This window comes from Triticum aestivum, chromosome 6D, assembly GCF_018294505.1.
Source record: "Triticum aestivum cultivar Chinese Spring chromosome 6D, IWGSC CS RefSeq v2.1, whole genome shotgun sequence".
Taxonomy (NCBI): Eukaryota; Viridiplantae; Streptophyta; class Magnoliopsida; order Poales; family Poaceae; genus Triticum; species Triticum aestivum.
This window is the reverse complement of record NC_057811.1, coordinates 175,888,684-175,907,385: the sequence shown is the minus strand read 5'-3', so window position 1 is coordinate 175,907,385 and position 18,702 is coordinate 175,888,684.

The window sequence follows — 18,702 nt, the reverse complement described above, 5'->3', positions numbered from 1 at the left end:
TGACTTGGACAGAACCAGTGACTTTTGGGAATTAGGGGTAAAACAGACGAGTGGGACACAACTAGGGGCATAAATCTAATTATCCCAAAAAACAAACTACCCGCCTTGAGCGTTGCAAAAATCGGCGGATCCACGCCACTTTTCCTTATTATCATACACACATATTGTTATTGGGCCGTGCGTGATCTTGGGCACTCCCGCCCTGCGTCAATTCCTTTTACCCAAATTTTAGTAGGCGTCGTACTTCAACCGTCGCCCACACTCCTCCAACACCGACCTTATACTAAAATTGCAGTAGCTGAGGCATTTGAACTATCGCCCTCCCTCGTCCACCACCATCTCCACCCACCATTACTAAAATTTTCAGTAGCCGCGGCGTATCCTCAAACACCAACCCCCCGCCCCCTCCACAGTCCCCCACCCGCCCCCTCCCCCCTCGAACCCTAGCTCGCGGCCGGCGCCGGCGCCGCCGCCAACCACTGTCGGTCTGCCCGTTCCTCCTAGCTTAGATAATAAAGTTCAGGTTACCCAGCGATTCCCATACCGTCGCCCCACTCCCCTGAGTTTTTAGATGAGGCCTGCAATGTCCCTCCACACCAGATCCACATCCCCTGCTCCAGAATGTCACAGCCTAAGCTCGACCACGTATCCTGAGGAGCCCGACGAGAGTTCTGCCAAGAAGAGGTTTATCATGGCCTCTCCGACGGACGTTGGCGAGGTGGCCGCCGTTCGCCCCGACCTGTCGATCCCGGAGCAACACGTCGCCGCGGAAGCCGGCAAAGACGTTGACTACGTTGCCATGCCGAAGGCTTCATGTCAGCGGGCTAGCGTATTACTGTATCTCGGGAAAGCTGGCTACGACATCAAGCTCGTCCACACCGACGGCTTCATGCGGGCCATGTCACAGGTTAAGTGGTCCATCTCCAACCCCTCTGGTTCAACCGCCGTCGATCTCTTCAACGACCCTGCCGCTGATCTCCTCCGCCAAGCGGTCAAGGGTTTGCGACCTTTATACGCCATCGAGCCCATTTTGTCATTTATGAAGGACACGTTCTACGGTGGCGGCTTGGGATCCTCAATTGCCAAGTCAGATCTCATCGAACACGACCACGACCATGAGGAGGGCACCCACGAAGGTTCTTCCAAGGTGAAACAGCCCATCTGTGACATCAGAGAGCGCACCATGGGTATGTGCTCTTCCAACTGGAAGGATCCCGTCCATGAAATGTGAGGCAACATTCTATCAGCAAATCTTACCTTTTCTAGCTTGCCAACCCGTACCCTTTGTTGTAGTAGCATTTGCCGTGCGGTGCTTTAACTGTGCCGTGTTTAATTATTTCAGTTATGCAAAAATGTATTGTTCAATAGGTCTATGTGATGTTTAAGTATGAATTGTCCACTTCAATTTCACGAATGGCTATATTTGGTTGTTATAGTGAGTAGATGTCTTGTTTATCTGTATTTGGTTGTTAGGTTGGTTGGGGTGAGCATTTTTTCAGTTATCAGGCAGATGCCTTGTTTATCTATATTTGGTTCTTAGTTTGGTTGCAGTGAGCATTTGTCCAGTTATCAAGCAGATGCCTTGTTTATCTTTATTTGGTTGTTAGGTTTTTTTAGCATTTGTCCTGTTATCAAGCAAATGCCTTGTTTATGTGTATTTGGTTGTTAGGTTGCTTTTTTTAGCATTTGCCCAGTTATCAAGCAGATGCCTTGTTTATCTTTATCTGCTTGTTAGGTTGGTTGCAGTGAGCATTTGTCCAGTTTTCAAGCATATGACCTGTTTATCTGTATTTGCTTGTTAGGTTGGTTGTAGTGAGACTTTGTCCAGTTTTCAATGGCTATATTTGGTTGTTATACTGGTCATTTATGCCTTGTTTATTTCAGTCATTCACAATGTGTTGTTCATTATGTGCAAGTCGGAACTATGTCGCTCAACTACATAAATACCAGTTTGAACGGCTATATTTCGTTCCAGTTATTCCTGGTGTAGTTAACACATGCCCTTTATTTCAGTTTTACACATTTATCCAGTGTGATGTTTAAGCATTACCTACGTTCTATTCATTTTCAACAATACCAGTTTGAATTGCAATATTTGATGGCTGTTAAGCCTGTTGTCGGTAACATTGACTTCCATTTTATATCTACTTTAACAGCATGCTGAAACCAACACATTGAAGCTATCATTTGGAGATGATGTTGTTTACCTTTGCTATATTTGTTTGATGTTAAGGTTGTTGTACTTATCATGCCTTTCCACTACTTATGCAGGACAACAACGGGAGTGGCCACCATTATCCGCCGAGGTTAGCTTCATCCCTCGGCTTGTACTCCCCCTGTCGTTCCATAATGTAGTGCCTATAGATCCAAGCATGGACACTAGTTAGCTTCTAATATTGACTTGTTGCTTGTAGGTACATATGCCCTTGGCAAGGATCCACGCATCGACCCTTTTTGCATATGGGGCAATGAGATATTGATGAACAAGCATCAAGTGAGGAAACTGATAAGGATTATTAGCAAAAAGATACGAATGGTGGCAAGCAAATTATTTGTTTATGCTCTATCCAACACAACAGTGAGCTGTAGGATGGTAACTACAAACTCTGCAGCCTTCTCTTTTTACTGCCCATAATGAGTTGTTAGACAACAATGTCTGAATCTTTTTCGTTCCCAGTGGTTCCCGAAGCAGTTCACTCAAGATTACCTCGCAAAGTACATGATTGGTGGACACGCAATGAAGGTTAAAGTATTTCATCCAGACTACAATGAGCATCGAGAAGTCCTAATGAAGACAGTGAAGGATGGACGTGATGAGGACATCGCTAACAAAGTTACACCCATAGCCCCTACTGATAAATACAGGACCAATTACTAGAGCTCGCGCACGCCAATTAAATTACCAGGTACTTTTGTTTCTTGGTAATGATTCTAATTAATGTTCGTGAGAATATGATGCTGCCTAAATTGGATACATTTGTCTTGCTTACAAATGAAGGGCCTAGATTGGACACTAAGGATGATCATTGGAGTAAGATCAAGCATGGAGATGATGGCATGCGCAAGGGGAACAAGAACGGAGTTACACAAGTGATGATTTCAGGACTTTGAAGCCACCATAATGAGTGCGTGAAGCCTTGGACGAAATATACAATATGCCACTTCATAAATTTCGTCCAAAGGCTATTCTTGGTGCTGCGTCACCTTATTATTGGGCCAGGCCCATGTAATTTCGAAATACTTGAGTATAGGCTGTTTTTAGAGTTCGTATGTGTGGGGAAACAAGAGTCAGGGTTGGTTTCAGACCCCTCCTCCAAGGGCCACGAAATTCCCCCTCTTCCTCCATATATACAGCCCTTAGGGCGTCGTTTAGACTTTGGGTTTTGTTTAGATTAAAAGTTTGCCATAGCTGCAACTTCACGTACTTCGTTTGTGTTCAACGACCAGACCAAGACGTCACAGAACCCCACCTTCATTAATAAAGCTTTCCTCTTTTATTCGCAATATCCAGATTGCAATCTCAGTTTCTTGCTTGATCTTCGTTTGCCTGCAGGAAACATACCTTCGTGGTCAGGTTGATCGTGCTCTGGCGTGGTCAATAACCTCTCGGAGTTGGTTTAGCGATTTCTAAGGCACGACGTCCTCGCACGTTCGTAGTTGGATCGTCAAAGTCGACTTCCTCCAAAACGATAGCCACCATCTCATCGAAAGACGGGACACCTTTGCCTCTATCAGGACGGGCAACCATCACAAGGGGTTGGCCTAGAGTCGTGCGCGCATTACGCATAGAGGAGGGCACAATATGGGCATTCTGCTTCACCTTCTCCAGCAACCAGAATGTCTTTCGCCTCTCTCTCTTTATAGTCTTTAGTACAACTGTGGTTCATCATTCTTTACTTGGTGCTTCTGTAGTTCTTCAGTATATGTACCTGTGCATCAAATTATGCATTCGTGGTTGAATCTATATTTGTAATAAACATGGTTGGATATGAAATAAGTGATTGCCTACTTTCAAATTCAAAACATGTGATTTTTAAATTAGGGATTAATTAGGGATTACACTGCACACGGTTTGCGAAAGCGAAACGTCTGCGATATACGTGGAGATCAGAAACGTTTCTAGGATCCACTATGTGTGCGATCAATCTCCACTGCACACACGACTTTCTCTTGAAAACTGTTTGCGTTAGGCCACCTTGCGCAAACGTTTACCACATAAAAAATGTGTGTGATGGACAGCCTTTGCCACACAGTTTCTTCTACGCACCGTGTGTTATGCATTCAATAACGCAAATGATAAAATTATTAATATCGTGTGCAATGGCAACGCTATCACAAACGATTTAACGGGAAAAATTGTGTGTGATGTACCTGTGAACGGAAATGTTTTCCTTGGAGCAACTGTGTGGGATGTACATACGAACGAAAACGTTTAGCAGGGACTAACTGTGTGGGATGTACTTGCGACTGGAAACAATTTCGCATGTATAATTGTATTTTTTTATCTCTACTGTACGTATTTCCATATTTGAGCGCTCGCCAGTCGCACACGACCTCATTTTGCCGAGCGTGTGTGCCAGGAGGGCATATCCCCAACGGTTTCTGGGTCGTGTGAGAAGGACCCCCCTATCGCCCACACTCACTTAGCGACGGTTCCAAATGTCGTCACGGAAAGGGGTTAAAACCGTTTGTATAGCATCGATACGTATCAGTGTTAGTGCCGGCTCTGCGTAACGAGCGTTTGCCCAAGGATTTCAAGGGTCCTCGTAAGGTGCCTAACTACACAGCAGATCAACCCCCTGAAGCTTGGATTGAAAGTTATGAGATGGAAATGGAGATGCTGGATGTTGGCGACGCTTGCATGCGCTAAGTATTTCACCATGATGTTTGATGGAATGGCTCGTACTTGGTTGAAAGGGCTGCCTGCCAACTCCATTGGATCATGGGCCGAGTTAAAAGCCCGGTTTATCCAGAATTTTAAAGACACGTTCAAGCAGCCTATGTCAATTGAGGATTTGGACTCTTGTGTCCAAGGTGACGGCGAGTCAACAACCCATTGGGTGCGCCGGGTCTCAGCCATCCTACACTCGTCGGATCGTATCATGCCGGATCAGCAGTCCTGATGTTAGAGAAGAACTGCTGTTTCATGCCTCTTAAGCATAAAATGGGGCGGGTTAAACGCCACTGCAATGACATGGGGGAGCTAATGGCGGCTCTCATCAAGTATGCTGACTCAGATAGTACCAAGGACCCAGAGTCTGATGATGAAAGGCCGGGTAAGGTAAAGAAGAGCAGGAACACGAAAGGGCAGCAGCATAACTCGGCAAGTCAGGGTGGCAATGGTAAACGCAAAGCTGATGGTAATTTGGATTTTGTGGCTAACACCAATGCGCAGAATAATAGCCAGCGCCGCAAGGGAAAGCCGCCCCCTCGGTTTGGAGGGCCAAAATTCAATCTTGAGGCGATGATGAATCAGCCCTGCCCGAAGCATGGTACGCGGGAAAAGCCGGCCACTCATCTCTGGAAGGATTGCTTCATTATGAGGGAGTATAGAAATTCCAATTTTTTCCAGAACAATCATGGGCCGGACGGCGGCTCAGGATCCGGTTCTCACGGTCCGGGTTATGGTGGTGGCGGTTCTAATTCCGGTTTCTAGGGCCAAGGCAATCAAGGTGATTTTAATCAACAGTCTGATCAAGGGAATCAGCAGCAGAAATCTGGTTATCAAAGTAACCCAAAGCAGTTGAGTAGTGGACAGTACCATGTTTTCACCACGATTTTACGCAAGCGGGATCAGAAACTTCATAAAAGGGCAGTGAACGCAGTTGAGCCGGCAATTCCCCAGTACTTGCGATGGTCTGAACACCCTATTCTCTAAAGTCGCGAGGATCACCCATCCCGGGTTGATAATCCGGGTCATTTGGCTCTGATAGTGGCGCCTCAGGTTGGAGGGTATAGATTTACTAAGGTACTCATGGACGGGGGCAGCAGCATTAATATTCTGTATTATGAAACTTTTTGTCGCATGAGCTTGACTGACAAAGATCTCAAGCTGTCAAACACTGTCTTTCACGGCGTGGTGCCTGGTAAGTCGGCATATCCAGTGGGCAAAATATCTTTGGAGGTTGCTTTTGGAGATGATTATGATTCCATATCTGAGACATTGACTTTTGAGGTGGTTAAAATCAAGAGCCCTTATCATGCTCTGTTTGGGCGGCCGGCTTATGCTAAGTTCATGGCAAGGCCTTATTATGTTTATTTGCAGCTTAAGATGCTGGGTCACAAGGGCACCATCATAGTGCATGGAAGCCGGTAGATAGCCTTCGAATGTGAAGAAGGCGATGCTGCTTATGCCGAGTCTGTTTGTGCAACAGAAGAATTGAAATTTTATAGGTATAATGTTGACCCGGCAGATATGACATCTTTGAAAAAGCCAACCACAGAGCATGACCCCCTGTTGAAATTTAAGTCAGCAGATGACACTAAGCTAGTTGACTTTATTCCTGGCGATTCATCCAAGCAGTTCAGCATCAGTGCCAATCTAGATCAGAAATAGGAAAGCGCGCTCATCGATTTCATCTATGAGAACCGGGACATCTTTGCATGGAAACCTTCAGACATGCCAGGTGTACCGAGGGAACTCGCTGAGCACACTCTCAATATTGATCCAAAGTTTAAACCGGTCAAGCAATTCCTTCGCCATTTCAATGAAGAGAGGTGCAAGGCCATTGGTGAGGATGTGGCCCGGCTCTTGGCGGCTGGGTTTATTGTTGAAGTTTTTCATCCAGAGTGGTTGGCTAACCCGATTGTCGTGGAATTGTCACGGCAGATGTCCAAGGGTGAGGACTTAGTCGTGAGGCCAGCGCATCTATGTAGTAGCTTGAGAGGGGTTGAGCGGAATCGAGAGACGCAACACAAGACGAGGATTTAGACAGCTTCGGGCCCCGGGAAACATCATCCGGTAATAACCCTACATGCTGTTTGAGGCTAGATCTCATTACGCTCATGAGGGAGTCGCCGTAAACTGACTCTCCTCTAATTGTGTCTAGCCCTAGAGATTATTGATTGTTGCCCTGTCCCTCTTTGGGGAGCCCTGCCCCTCCTTATATATGTTGAAGGGGCGGGTTACATGTGGAGTCCTATTAGGATTAGGACTAGTCTACCTTCTAATACAAACCGGATACAAGTCCGGGTCTTTAACTCCTTGTAAGATAATATTCTTCACGCCTTTCCTCTTAAACCGGCCCGCCATTAATATAAACCGGCCCTCTGGGCCTTGGGCCTTGTCATCCGTCTGTCCCTACCCGCCGGGTTAACAGCGAGTTATAATGTCCAGGCAGGTTGCTTGTAAACCGTCTGGTCAGGGCAGGTCGCCAGTGAATCGCCAAGTGTCAATCGGGTCTCAAGTAAACTGCCAAGTCCGGCCGGGTTATACTTCCGGCCGGTTTACGCTGCGGGGTATATCCCCGACATTAGCCCCCAGTTTAATTTGGATTTATCCATGTTAAACTGATCCTGTAAAACAAACACAAGGACAAAGTTGACAGATTATGCTCCGGGATAAGAATTCTTGTAAACCGGCATCTGATCATCCTTAAGTCCTTGTCATTTCCTCCTTCTAGAAAATCCGGGTCAACAAGCCTGCTTCGTACTCAATTTGCTGACATTGGTTTCTCAAAGAGAAATATTGTGAAGAATAATCCACTTGAGTCGGCTTCCAAATCGCCGGTTTAAGAAATATGGGTCTTGAAATACTCATCTGATATTCAGCCGGTTTGAAGATGTAAAACTTGTCGGTTTAATATTACCAAAATTTTCGGGTTATAAAAACTGATAATTTCGGGTCATGATTGTTTCCAACGCCGGTTCATGATTGTTGCCAACACCGGTTCATGATTATTGATGACGACGCGTTATGATTGTTGCAGACACCGGGTCATATGATTGGTGATGCTGGGTCAATCTGGTTTGCTCAAAACTGAAAATCGAAAGATATCTCTCCCTTATATCCATATTACCTGTAGCCCCCAAGTCTTGAACAGAACAAAGTGATGATTTGAGACTTGTTTCCATATAATTACTGCCACTTTGAAGAAATCCATGTTGTTCATCTCAGTCACTAGTAAAAACTGAATACTCCATATATGTAGCCCCCAAGTGCCGGGTTGTCATGCTTGCAGCAACCTGGGACTTGAAATTGCCTTGTGATCATAAAAACTTCAACCAGTGTAGCCCCCAAGGGTCGGGTCATTATGCAATAATGGGCAGGGACTTTGTAAATATAATCATGTAGACTTGAGCAGTGATGTGTAGCCCCCAAGGGCCGGCTTAGTAAGACAATACTAAACCGGGACTTGATATATACTTCAATGAAAACAACATCTTATAATGTAGCTTCCGTCGTAGGGCCTGAACCCACGTCCACAAGGTTAAGAGCTTTATGTTTTACCAACTAAGGAGTGGACCCTTCAATATAATGGATTAAGACTTGTGTACCTTGAATTGTTGACAGGAGCAATTGGTAGCCCCCAAGGGCCGGCTCCTTACAATGTGATGAGTCGGGTCTTCAATAAGACTAGTAAAAATGACTTTGCATTAGCCCCCAAGTGTCATGGTGCATGCTGCAGCGACATGAGACTTGCATGTAATCTCAATTTGAATAATGTAGCCCCCCAAGTGCCGGGTTGTAATCCTGCAGCGACTCGGGACTATTCCTTCCACTGTAGAATAAATCATATCCTTTGATAAAGTAATAGCCATTGCGCTAAAGCGACTTTGAAAACCTTAATAATACCGGTTATTAATAACCATAAAAATCCAACCATGTTGGCTATTCAAGATAATATAATCCGGTATGAAAACCTTATTCATTCAATATCATAATGAAAATTCAGCCAAGTTTGGCTATTTGAATAATATAACCCAATGATTTATAAGCGGATGATTCCAATGGCGCAATCCAAATATATACTGGCGACTTATAGTCCAAAGCCAGGCCGGTTTAATAAACACCGGATAATTTATCATCATGCTTTATTCAACCTGTTTCTGCATACAACAAGCTTAAAGTGTCCTTGCAGTTTACCGCCGGACGGGTCATAATGCCCAACATATAACCTGGGTTGATAACCAAGGCTGCACTTAAAAATAATCAAATATGAAATATATATCATACCTGTGACATTAAATCACATCACTGGTTGGCGAACTTTATTATAGTAAAAGGTGATAACCCCAATCTTGAGTACTGATAACTCCTTCCATATTGCACCGGTTTATGATAAAACCGTACCGGGTTGTGATAAACACCGGATTAACCATATATAATACTAGCGACTTGTAGTCAAAACCAGACCGGGTTGATAATCTCCAGATTATGACTGATCATATACTGACAACTTGTAGTTGACAACCTAACCGGGTTGATAAACACCGGTTTGAAAACATCACAAATCTTATCAAAAGAAAGAGAAACTTAGCAAAAGGCAAATAAAACCGTTGTAGTCGAGGCTTTTCACGGGCTGCCAGGCCCCAAATTTGATCAAGAGGTGTAGCTATGGTTCGGGTTCGACCAAGCCCCCAAGTGATGCTGTGGCATTACGCTGATCAAGAGGTGTAGCTATGGTTCGGGTTCGACCAAGCCCCCAAGTGATGCTGTGGCATTGCACCGATCAAGAGGTGTAGCTATGGTACGGGTTCGACCAAGCCCCCATGTGATGCTGTGGCATTACGCCGATCAAGAGGTGTAGTTATGGTTCGGGTTCGACCAAGCCCCCAAGTGATGCCTTGGCATTACGCCGATCAAGAGGTGTAGCTATGGTTCGGATACGACCAAGCCCCCAAGTGATGCTGTGGCATTACGCAGATCAAGAGGTGTAGCTATGGTTCGGATACGACCAAGACCCCAAGTGATCAATAATATGACAGGCCAATAAGGCGGGATACCCATGTTTGAACCGCGCATCATGGCAACAGGTCCTCTTGGCTACCTTTAACTTTTTGCAAGAGATAAATTCTTCTTGAATCGGGATTTTGAACCGGATATTGAGAGCTTCAATGTTTTATGGGAGACATCTTTCCCTTGAACCGGATTTCAAATTGGCATTCTTTATTTTGAACCGGAAATTTTCTGACGGCCTTCAAATTGTCATCAATATGGTAGTAGCCTCCGGGACCGGGTTATCTTTCCCTCCAACGTCCTGGGGTTCTTGACTTCACTGAAAACCGGCATATAGCTGAATCATATCATTGTAGCCCCCGAGTCTCAAGGTGACTCGAGGAGTTGGCTTGAGATTCTCCGTGTTTGACCATAGCAGAAGGTGTATATGATTGATGTTGATAACGCGATGTGAATCCACGGAAAGTTGAGGTGACTAAGGCGGGTTATAAATGATCCTGTACTAGCCGTGTCAGCAACTCGGCCAATGGTTCCTTCCAACTGGCGATTTAAAGTTAACCAAAACTGTAGTGGTGGCGACTTGTGCGCCTGCCCATTGAGCCATCCAGTGTAGACGGCGGTTGATAGTATATGATAATTTGCCTCCATTTTGTTGAGAGAAAACCAGGCTACCCAAGCTGTGACTTGCTCATACTCAATAAACAGCTCATCCAGACAGGTGCGACCTGGCTGTTGATGTAGACCAGGCCGCGAGAGACGGATGGAAAATATGACCACAACATCAGAGGCGGCACAGACAGATCAGTCGGCCGCGGCGTTGTAAACCGGCGCGGGCGGGGGAATCGGCCGCGGCGTTGTAAACTGGCACGGACGGGCGAGTCGGCCACAGGGACGGTCCCGGTGAGTTGAAGTAGTCTGGGCCGCCAGGGCGGCGTCTTGCGCACATATTCTTTGATCACTATGGCACGGTCATATGCTAGTGCATGACATTAATTGTGCGATTTATATATCCATGATCCGGCCATAGTGACCAATTGTCCTGCATATAAAATACAAAGACCAAAGTAATTGTTCTTTTGACAAAAACAATATATGCTAATAAGATAAATTTAAATGGAGGTCACCTGATTTGTTCGGACGACGGATGATCCGTAAGTAGCGTCCATACATATCCTCCAGTAATTTCAATGGCAATTTTAGCCACTTTGTCCAGAGTAGGCCTCCAAGACACCATTCTTTAAATGATTGCTCGTTGATTCCATCTCTCCCAATTTTTGAATAATAATCAGTAGGCGATTGCAAAGAAAGCCCTGAAACCACTTGATGTTTTCCCCAGTATGTCTACGTACAAACTCACAAAGTCTCTGCGCAACAACTAGCCTTGCTCATAACAATTGCTGAAGTGACATACTGCTAAAGCGATCTTCCCCTGTATTAACTGCAGGTGATAGTAATTTCCTTGTTTTCCAATGGCAGTAGCTTCCCATCATACCTAGGGGGCCACGCCATAATGCTTGTTTCTCATACTCTGACTCCTCACGTCTTGTTGCTAGCAGATCAGCAGATCAGTAAGGAAAAAACTACTTGTATTGATTTTGTAATACATGTCCATGTACTATACTCCTTTTGATCAACTCCACTATTGGGGCTGGGGCTGGCTTGGTCAGCCGTCGCGGAGGAAATCAGGTGCGACGGCGACTTGCCGAGGCCTTAGGCGACAAAACGGAAACTTGAAGGCGGCGGCAAGCAGAACCACGGCGACGGAGCGGCTCGACGCGCGGCGAGGTCGTGGGTGGCTCGACGGCTGCCGCAAGGCCACGGCGGTGGCTCGGCGCAGGCGGGTCTGCCACGGAGCGGCGGCTAGCTGGTTGAGGCGAGGGCAATTTTGGAACAGGGCCGCAGGGACGAGGCCGTGGGCGACTAGGCGTAGGACGAGGAAGGAGGAGTAAGGCGCCGGCGGTCTGTGGCGCGGCCAGCAAGGGCGACTCTCTGCAGAAGTCCGACGGGATGGCGACCCACAGGCTGGGGCGGTACGAGGCCCAGGCGACGGGGCGTTGCAGAAGTAGCGGGTCGACTCTGAGACAGCCGGCGGACAGAGGCCACACCCGTGTCCACAACGGCCAAGGAGAAACGGGTCTGGTCAGCGCGAGTTTGGAGATGGCTCAGAGTCGTCGCGCGCGAGACTGAAAACGGCTCGGAGATCAAGTCCTCCTCCGAGCTGCCGTTGGTTTGACTTTTCCTCGTGCTAATGGATCAATGGATGGGTCACTTTTGCCTTCACGTCTAGAACCAGTAGCTATGGCTGATGGAGTAGCAGCAATGTCGTGACCGATCAATTTCTTGGGAGTTGCATCGAACATGAATACAAAAATCAGCTGACGCCTTCAATCGGCAAAACAGGCTGCAGTGATTTGTACAGCTACTAATCGGAGTCTCGGACATGCAGCGGAAACTTCAAATTTGGTCTCGGCAGCTAGCAAGTTTTACAGGGCGGCGTAGCAGCAAAGATCAATCTTCGGTTGACCTCGGAGTAGAAAACACCGTGAATAAATTGTCTCGGACTCGGCGTATCCAAACGTCAGAAATTTTCCACACCGGCTTTTTGTCGAACAGGAAAATTGCAAACTTCTCAAACCCTAGAAAAGATCCCTCCAAGAACTCAACACCATCGTGCGCAGGCCCCACGGTGGGCGCCAACTGTCATGGAATTGTCACGACAGATGTCCAAGGGTGAGGACTTAGTCGTGAGGCCAGTGCATCTATGTAGTAGCTTGAGAGGGGTTGAGCGGAATCGAGAGACGCAACACAAGACGAGGATTTAGACAGCTTCGGGCCCTGGGAAACATCATCCGGTAATAACCCTACATGCTGTTTGAGGCTAGATCTCATTACGCTCATGAGGGAGTCGCCGTAAACTAGCTCTCCTCTAATTGTGTCTAGCCCTAGAGATTATTGATTGTTGCCCTGTCCCTCTTTGGGGAGCCCTGCCCCTCCTTATATATGTTGAAGGGGCGGGTTACATGTGGAGTCCTATTAGGATTAGGACTAGTCTACCTTCTAATACAAAGCGGATACAAGTCCGGGTCTTTAACTCCTTGTAAGATAATATTCTTCACGCCTTTCCTCAAAAACCGGCCCACCATTAATATAAACCGGCCCTCTGGGCCTTGGGCCTTGTCATCCGTCTGTCCCTGCCCGCCGGGTTACCAGCGAGTTATAATGTCCAGGCAGGTTGCTTGTAAACCGTCTGGTCAGGGCAGGTCACCAATGAATCGCCAAGTGTCAATCGGGTCTCAAGTAAACCGCCAAGTCCGGCCGGGTTATACTTCCGGCCGGTTTACGCCTCGGGGTATATCCCCGACACCGGTGTTGGTACTTAATAAAAACAGTACTTGGCATATGTGTGTGGATCACACAGACTTAAACAAGGCCTGTCTGGCTGATCCCTTTGCTCTCCCCGTATTGATCAGATTATTGATGCTACGGCGGGTTGTGAACGGTTGAGCTTTTTGGACGCTTATTCTGGTTATCATCAGATCAAGATGGCAGTTAAGGACCAGGAGAAGCCAACTTTTATCACTCCCTTTGGAGCCTTCTGTTATGTGTCCATGCCTTTTGGGCTCAAGAGTGCCCAGGCGACTTACCAGTGGTGTGTGCAAAATTGCCTTCATGATCAGATTGGGCGCAATGTTCTTGCTTATGTGGATGATATTGTGGTGAAATCCAGGAAGAAGGAAACCTTGATAGATGATTTGAAAGAGACCTTTGATAATCTCCGGGTCTATGATACGTCTCCAACGTATCTATAATTTTTGATTGCTCCATGCTATTATATATATATATTCTATTTTGGATGTTTAATGGGATTTAATATACACTTTTATATTATTTTTGGGACTAACCTATTAACCCAAGGCCAGTGCAAATTGTTGTTTTTGCCTATTTCAGTGTTTCGCAGAAAAAGAATATCAAACGGAGTCCAAATGGAATGAAACCTTCGGGAGCATGATTTTTGGAACAAACGTGATCCAGAGGACTTGGAGTGGACGTCAAGCAATCAATGAGGATGCCACGAGGCAGGGGGCGCGCTTACCCCCCTGGGCGCGCCCTCCACCCTCGTGGGCCCCTCGTGGCTCCACCGACCTACTTCTTCCTCCTATATATACCTACGTACCCCGAAACCATCGAGGGGCACCATGAAAACCTAATTCCTCCGCCGCAACCTTCTGTACCCGTGAGATCCCATCTTGGGGCCTTTTTCGGCGCTCCGCCGGAGGGGGTATCGATCACGGAGGGCTTCTACATCAACACCATAGCCTCTCCGATGATGTGTGAGTAGTTTACCACAGACCTTCGGGTCCATAGTTATTAGCTAGATGGCTTCTTCTCTCTCTTTGGATCTCAATACAAAGTTCTCCTCGATCTTCTTGGAGATCTATTCGATGTAACTCTTTTAGCGGTGTGTTTGTCGAGATCCGATGAATGGTGGGTTTATGATCAAGATTATCTATGAACAATATTTGAATCTTCTCTGAATTCTTTTATGTATGATTGGTTATCTTTGCAAGTCTCTTTGAATTATCGGTTTGGTTTGGCCTACTAGATTGATCTTTCTTGCAATGGGAGAAGTGCTTAGCTTTGGGTTCAATCATGCGGTGCTCGATCCCAGTGACAGTAGGGGTAACGACACGTATTGTATTGTTGGCATCGAGGATAAAAAGATGGGGTTTATATCATATTGCTTGAGTTTATCCCTCTACATCATGTCATCTTACCTAATGCGTTACTCTGTTCTTATGAACTTAATAATCTAGATGCATGCTGGATGGCGGTCGATGTGTGGAGTAATAGTAGTAGATGCAGGCAGGAGTCGGTCTACTTGTCACAGACGTGATGCCTATATACATGATCATGCCTAGATATTCTCATAATTATGCACTTTTCTATCAATTGCTCGACAGTAATTTGTTCACCCACCGTAATACTTATGCTATCTTGAGAGAAGCCACTAGTGAAAACTATGGCCCCCGGGTCTATTTTCCATCATATTAAATTTCCCGTCAACTAGCTATTTCTGGCACCGTATATTTTGCAATCTTTACTTTTAATCTTTATCATAAAAATACCAAAAATATTATCTTATCATCTCTATCGGATCTCACTTTTGCAAGTGGCCGTGAAGGGATTGACAACCCCTTTATCGCGTTGGTTGCAAGGTTCTTATTTGTTTGTGTAGGTACGAGGGACTTACGTGTGGCCTCCTACTGGATTGATACCTTGGTTCTCAAAAACTGAGGGAAATACTTACGCTACTTTGCTGAATCACCCTTTCCTCTTCAAGGGAAAACCAATGCATGCTCAAGCGGTAGCAGTCTACAAGATGATGCTTAACCCTACCAGCAGGCAAGCTCTTAGGCTTTCTGGTTTCTGAACGGGGTATTGAAGCCAACCCGGAGAAAATAAAGGCTATCACTTCCCTGGCTAAACCTGCGTGTATCAATGATGTTCAGCGTTTGGCGTGTCGTATTGCGGCCTTAAGCCGGTTCATAAGTTGGTTGGGTGAAAAGGCTATCCCTCTTTACCAGATGATGAAGAAGACAGATCACTTTGTCTGGAGTGATGTTGCTGATCAGGCGTTTGAGGCCTTGAAGAAATAGTTAGCTGAGCCCCCGGTTCTTGCTGCTCCCATTGATAAAGAGCCCTTGTTGTTGTATGTGGCTGCCAATAGCCGAGCTGTCAGCGTGGCAATTGTGGTGGAAAGGAAGGAGTCAGGCAAGGAATATCCGGTTCAATGGCCGGTTTATTACATCAGTGAGGTGCTCATTGGGTCCAAGCAGAGGTATCCACATTGGCAGAAGCTTGTATATGGGGTGTTCATGGCTAGTCGAAAGCTTAAGTAATATTTTCTGGGTCATCCCATCACTGTGGTTAGTTCTGCTGCCTTAGGGGATATTATTCAAAACAGAGAAGCCACAGGTCGAGTAGCCAAGTGGGCCATTGAGCTTGGACCCCATGGTTTGAAGTATATGCCTCGCACAGTCATCAAGTCTCAAGCACTTGTGGACTTTATCAATGATTGGACAGAGTTGCAGATGCCTGAGGAGAAGCCGGATAGCACATATTGGACTGTTTTAGTCACCAGTGGTTTTACATGGGGTATTGTGACCCTCCCTGGGGTAAACCGCAAGGGCACTTGTGATCTGTTTTGTCTGCAGGAAAAATGATAAATCTGATCTGCATAATTGATGATATCATAAGCATAAGTGGCAGATCTTCAACTGGCAGATCAGCAGTATTATGCGAAACAAAATGTGCACGATGGCACGGCAGATCAGAGTTTAACTAGCCTATTACATGGCTCTCCGAGCCCAATTGATTAAGTGTTTTCAAAAACAATACTTGAGGATGAACATTGTGAACCGTCCTGCAGATCAGCTCTCCTGGTCTTGGCAGTTCGAGGCTTCCGGGTCATCCCGTGCCGGTTCTTCTTCTCCCTCCACCGTCTGGAAGTCAGGGGATGACCAATTGATGCCAGTCAAGGCTTGGAATTCAGCTTCATCATCGATAAGCTCAGACAGATCGATTTCAGGGGCAAAAGTGTGCTTACGAATTGGAGGGATAAGACCTTCAACTTTGTAAGCCGGCGTGGGCATTTTCTGGTTCTCTGCAGTGTAAGCCGCCTGATGTTTGGTCAGATCTGTTTCTTCAACAAGCAGGCTATCCAAGGGATGCATCTCCTTCACACATGCAGCAAAATCTTTCTTATGAAAAGCAGACTCGTCCTCTTGGAAGCTAGGGCAGCCAGTGGCTAGCTCGGCTGGGTCTAATTCTGACTATCATGCCTTCGCCCGGCTTAAAGCCATACTGGCACCAGCTCTTGCAGCCGACCGTTTGTTTTCTTGGATACGGGCAGGCAGGACAGAAAGTTGGCTTAAAACATTGCTGAGCAGAGATGGAGCTGGATTACTTGGAGAGATGGTGGCTATCGTACGCTGAGCTCCGGTATATAGTTGTTCCACCAACGTGTAAACCGCCTTGAGCTTTATCAGCATTTCCTTCCCAAGATTGTTGCTTCTGGGACCTACATGGCATATTATGATTAAATCACCTGACGGTTTATAACATGGAGGGTGGAAAATCATTACAAGATAGCAGGTCTTACCAAAGATAGAAAAGTTCCGTGTTGACCTCTTCTAACGAGGCCTCAGCATTCTCAGCTCTCTTGATCAGGGAAGCCTTCTCTTCAGCCCAGGCGGCTTTCTCAGTATTATACTCAGTCTTGAGTTTTTCATTTTTCTCCAAGCTAAACTTGAACTTGGAGTCAGCCTTCCGGGTCTCAGATTCTTGTACTTCAACCCAGGTTTTTAAATCAGTCAGCTGAGACTGAAATTGACTGGATGTTTCCTGAAAAGAACAGGTTGAAACAAGTATGCACAATTATGAAGCAATATATGTTGATAAGTCCCAAGCCCTTTGCAAGCAATAGCACTTGGCACTTGGGGGCTAATGTGTGCAGAAAGTTTCTTTATATCACACTATATATTGCTAAGTCCCAAGCCCTTTGCAAGCAATAGCACTTGGCACTTGGGGACTAATGCATGCGCAGTTTTCTTTTAATGATACAATGGCAGATGACCCCGATTCATATTTTTCCAAAGTTAACCCGGTTTGCATGAGTGAATAAAAGTTTGTTATCTGACAATGATAAGTCTCGGTTTAATCATATGGATTCAACCGGCCCTTGGGGGCTATAGCTGCAAAATTGATCATTCTAACTGAAGACCCGGCTTGACTTAAAAGTTTAAGCCGGCCCTTGGGGGCTACAGGTGCAAAATTGATTCATGGAAGACCCAGCTTATTTTGATAACATTTAAGCCGGCCCTTGGGGGCTACGGGTTTTGATTCAGATGCATAAGTTACAGGCCATCTGGCAAGTCTACGGCATATTATATTCTATCATATTCAGTAGACTTGGGGGCTAAAGGAATATAGCTTATGAAAAAGCAAGAATTTATACCTCATGCTTCTGATGCATGTGCTTGACCATGTCAATCTCCAGATCACGGTTGCTGTGTATTTGATTCAGATAGTCGGAGAGGATTTCACTCATGCTCAGATGAGAATAGTTGGCCATGTCAAATTTGACCTTGCGCCTTTCAACCAATTCTTCCTTGGCAGAATGCTTTGATAGAGCAATGGGATTCCCCGGCTCTTGGAAACCAGTGCCACTAATCAGAACCTCCTCAGTATCTGGTTCAGAAGGCTTGACTGGGATCGGCGGTTCAGTGCTCAAGGGGTCAACAACTATATCATCAGCAGAGGTACTACGATTTTTTGGTGGCGGGTCATTGGTAGGATCCTCCGGTTGTTGCATGGAGGCCTCAGAAATAGGTGCTTGTTTTTATGGTTCATGAGTCTTGGGATCCTCTGTTGGCTTGTTTATCTTAGCTTTTTTGCTGGGTTTTGCTTTCCCACTGCAAGAGGATTTACAAAGTCAGTATCAGTTAAGAGAAGTTCAAAAGTTCAGAAAAAAGTTGGTACCCAGGGGCAGTCTTGAAAGCTGGAAGCAGAGTCTGCGATGAATCGCCAGATGAGGAGTGAGAGGTCCCCTGATAATTTGAGTCGGAATGACTAAGTGTTTGACAAATAGAATCTGCTTGAGAATAAATACAATTGGAAATTTTGAAATACCTCGTTCTGGCGCTCGCGTGGGGCTGGTGTGTTAGGCAAGCCGGAGGAAAGTTCTCCGCCTCCACTGGTTCGGATTCTGCGCCGGGTCTCGTGCTGTTGCTGCTTCAAAATAA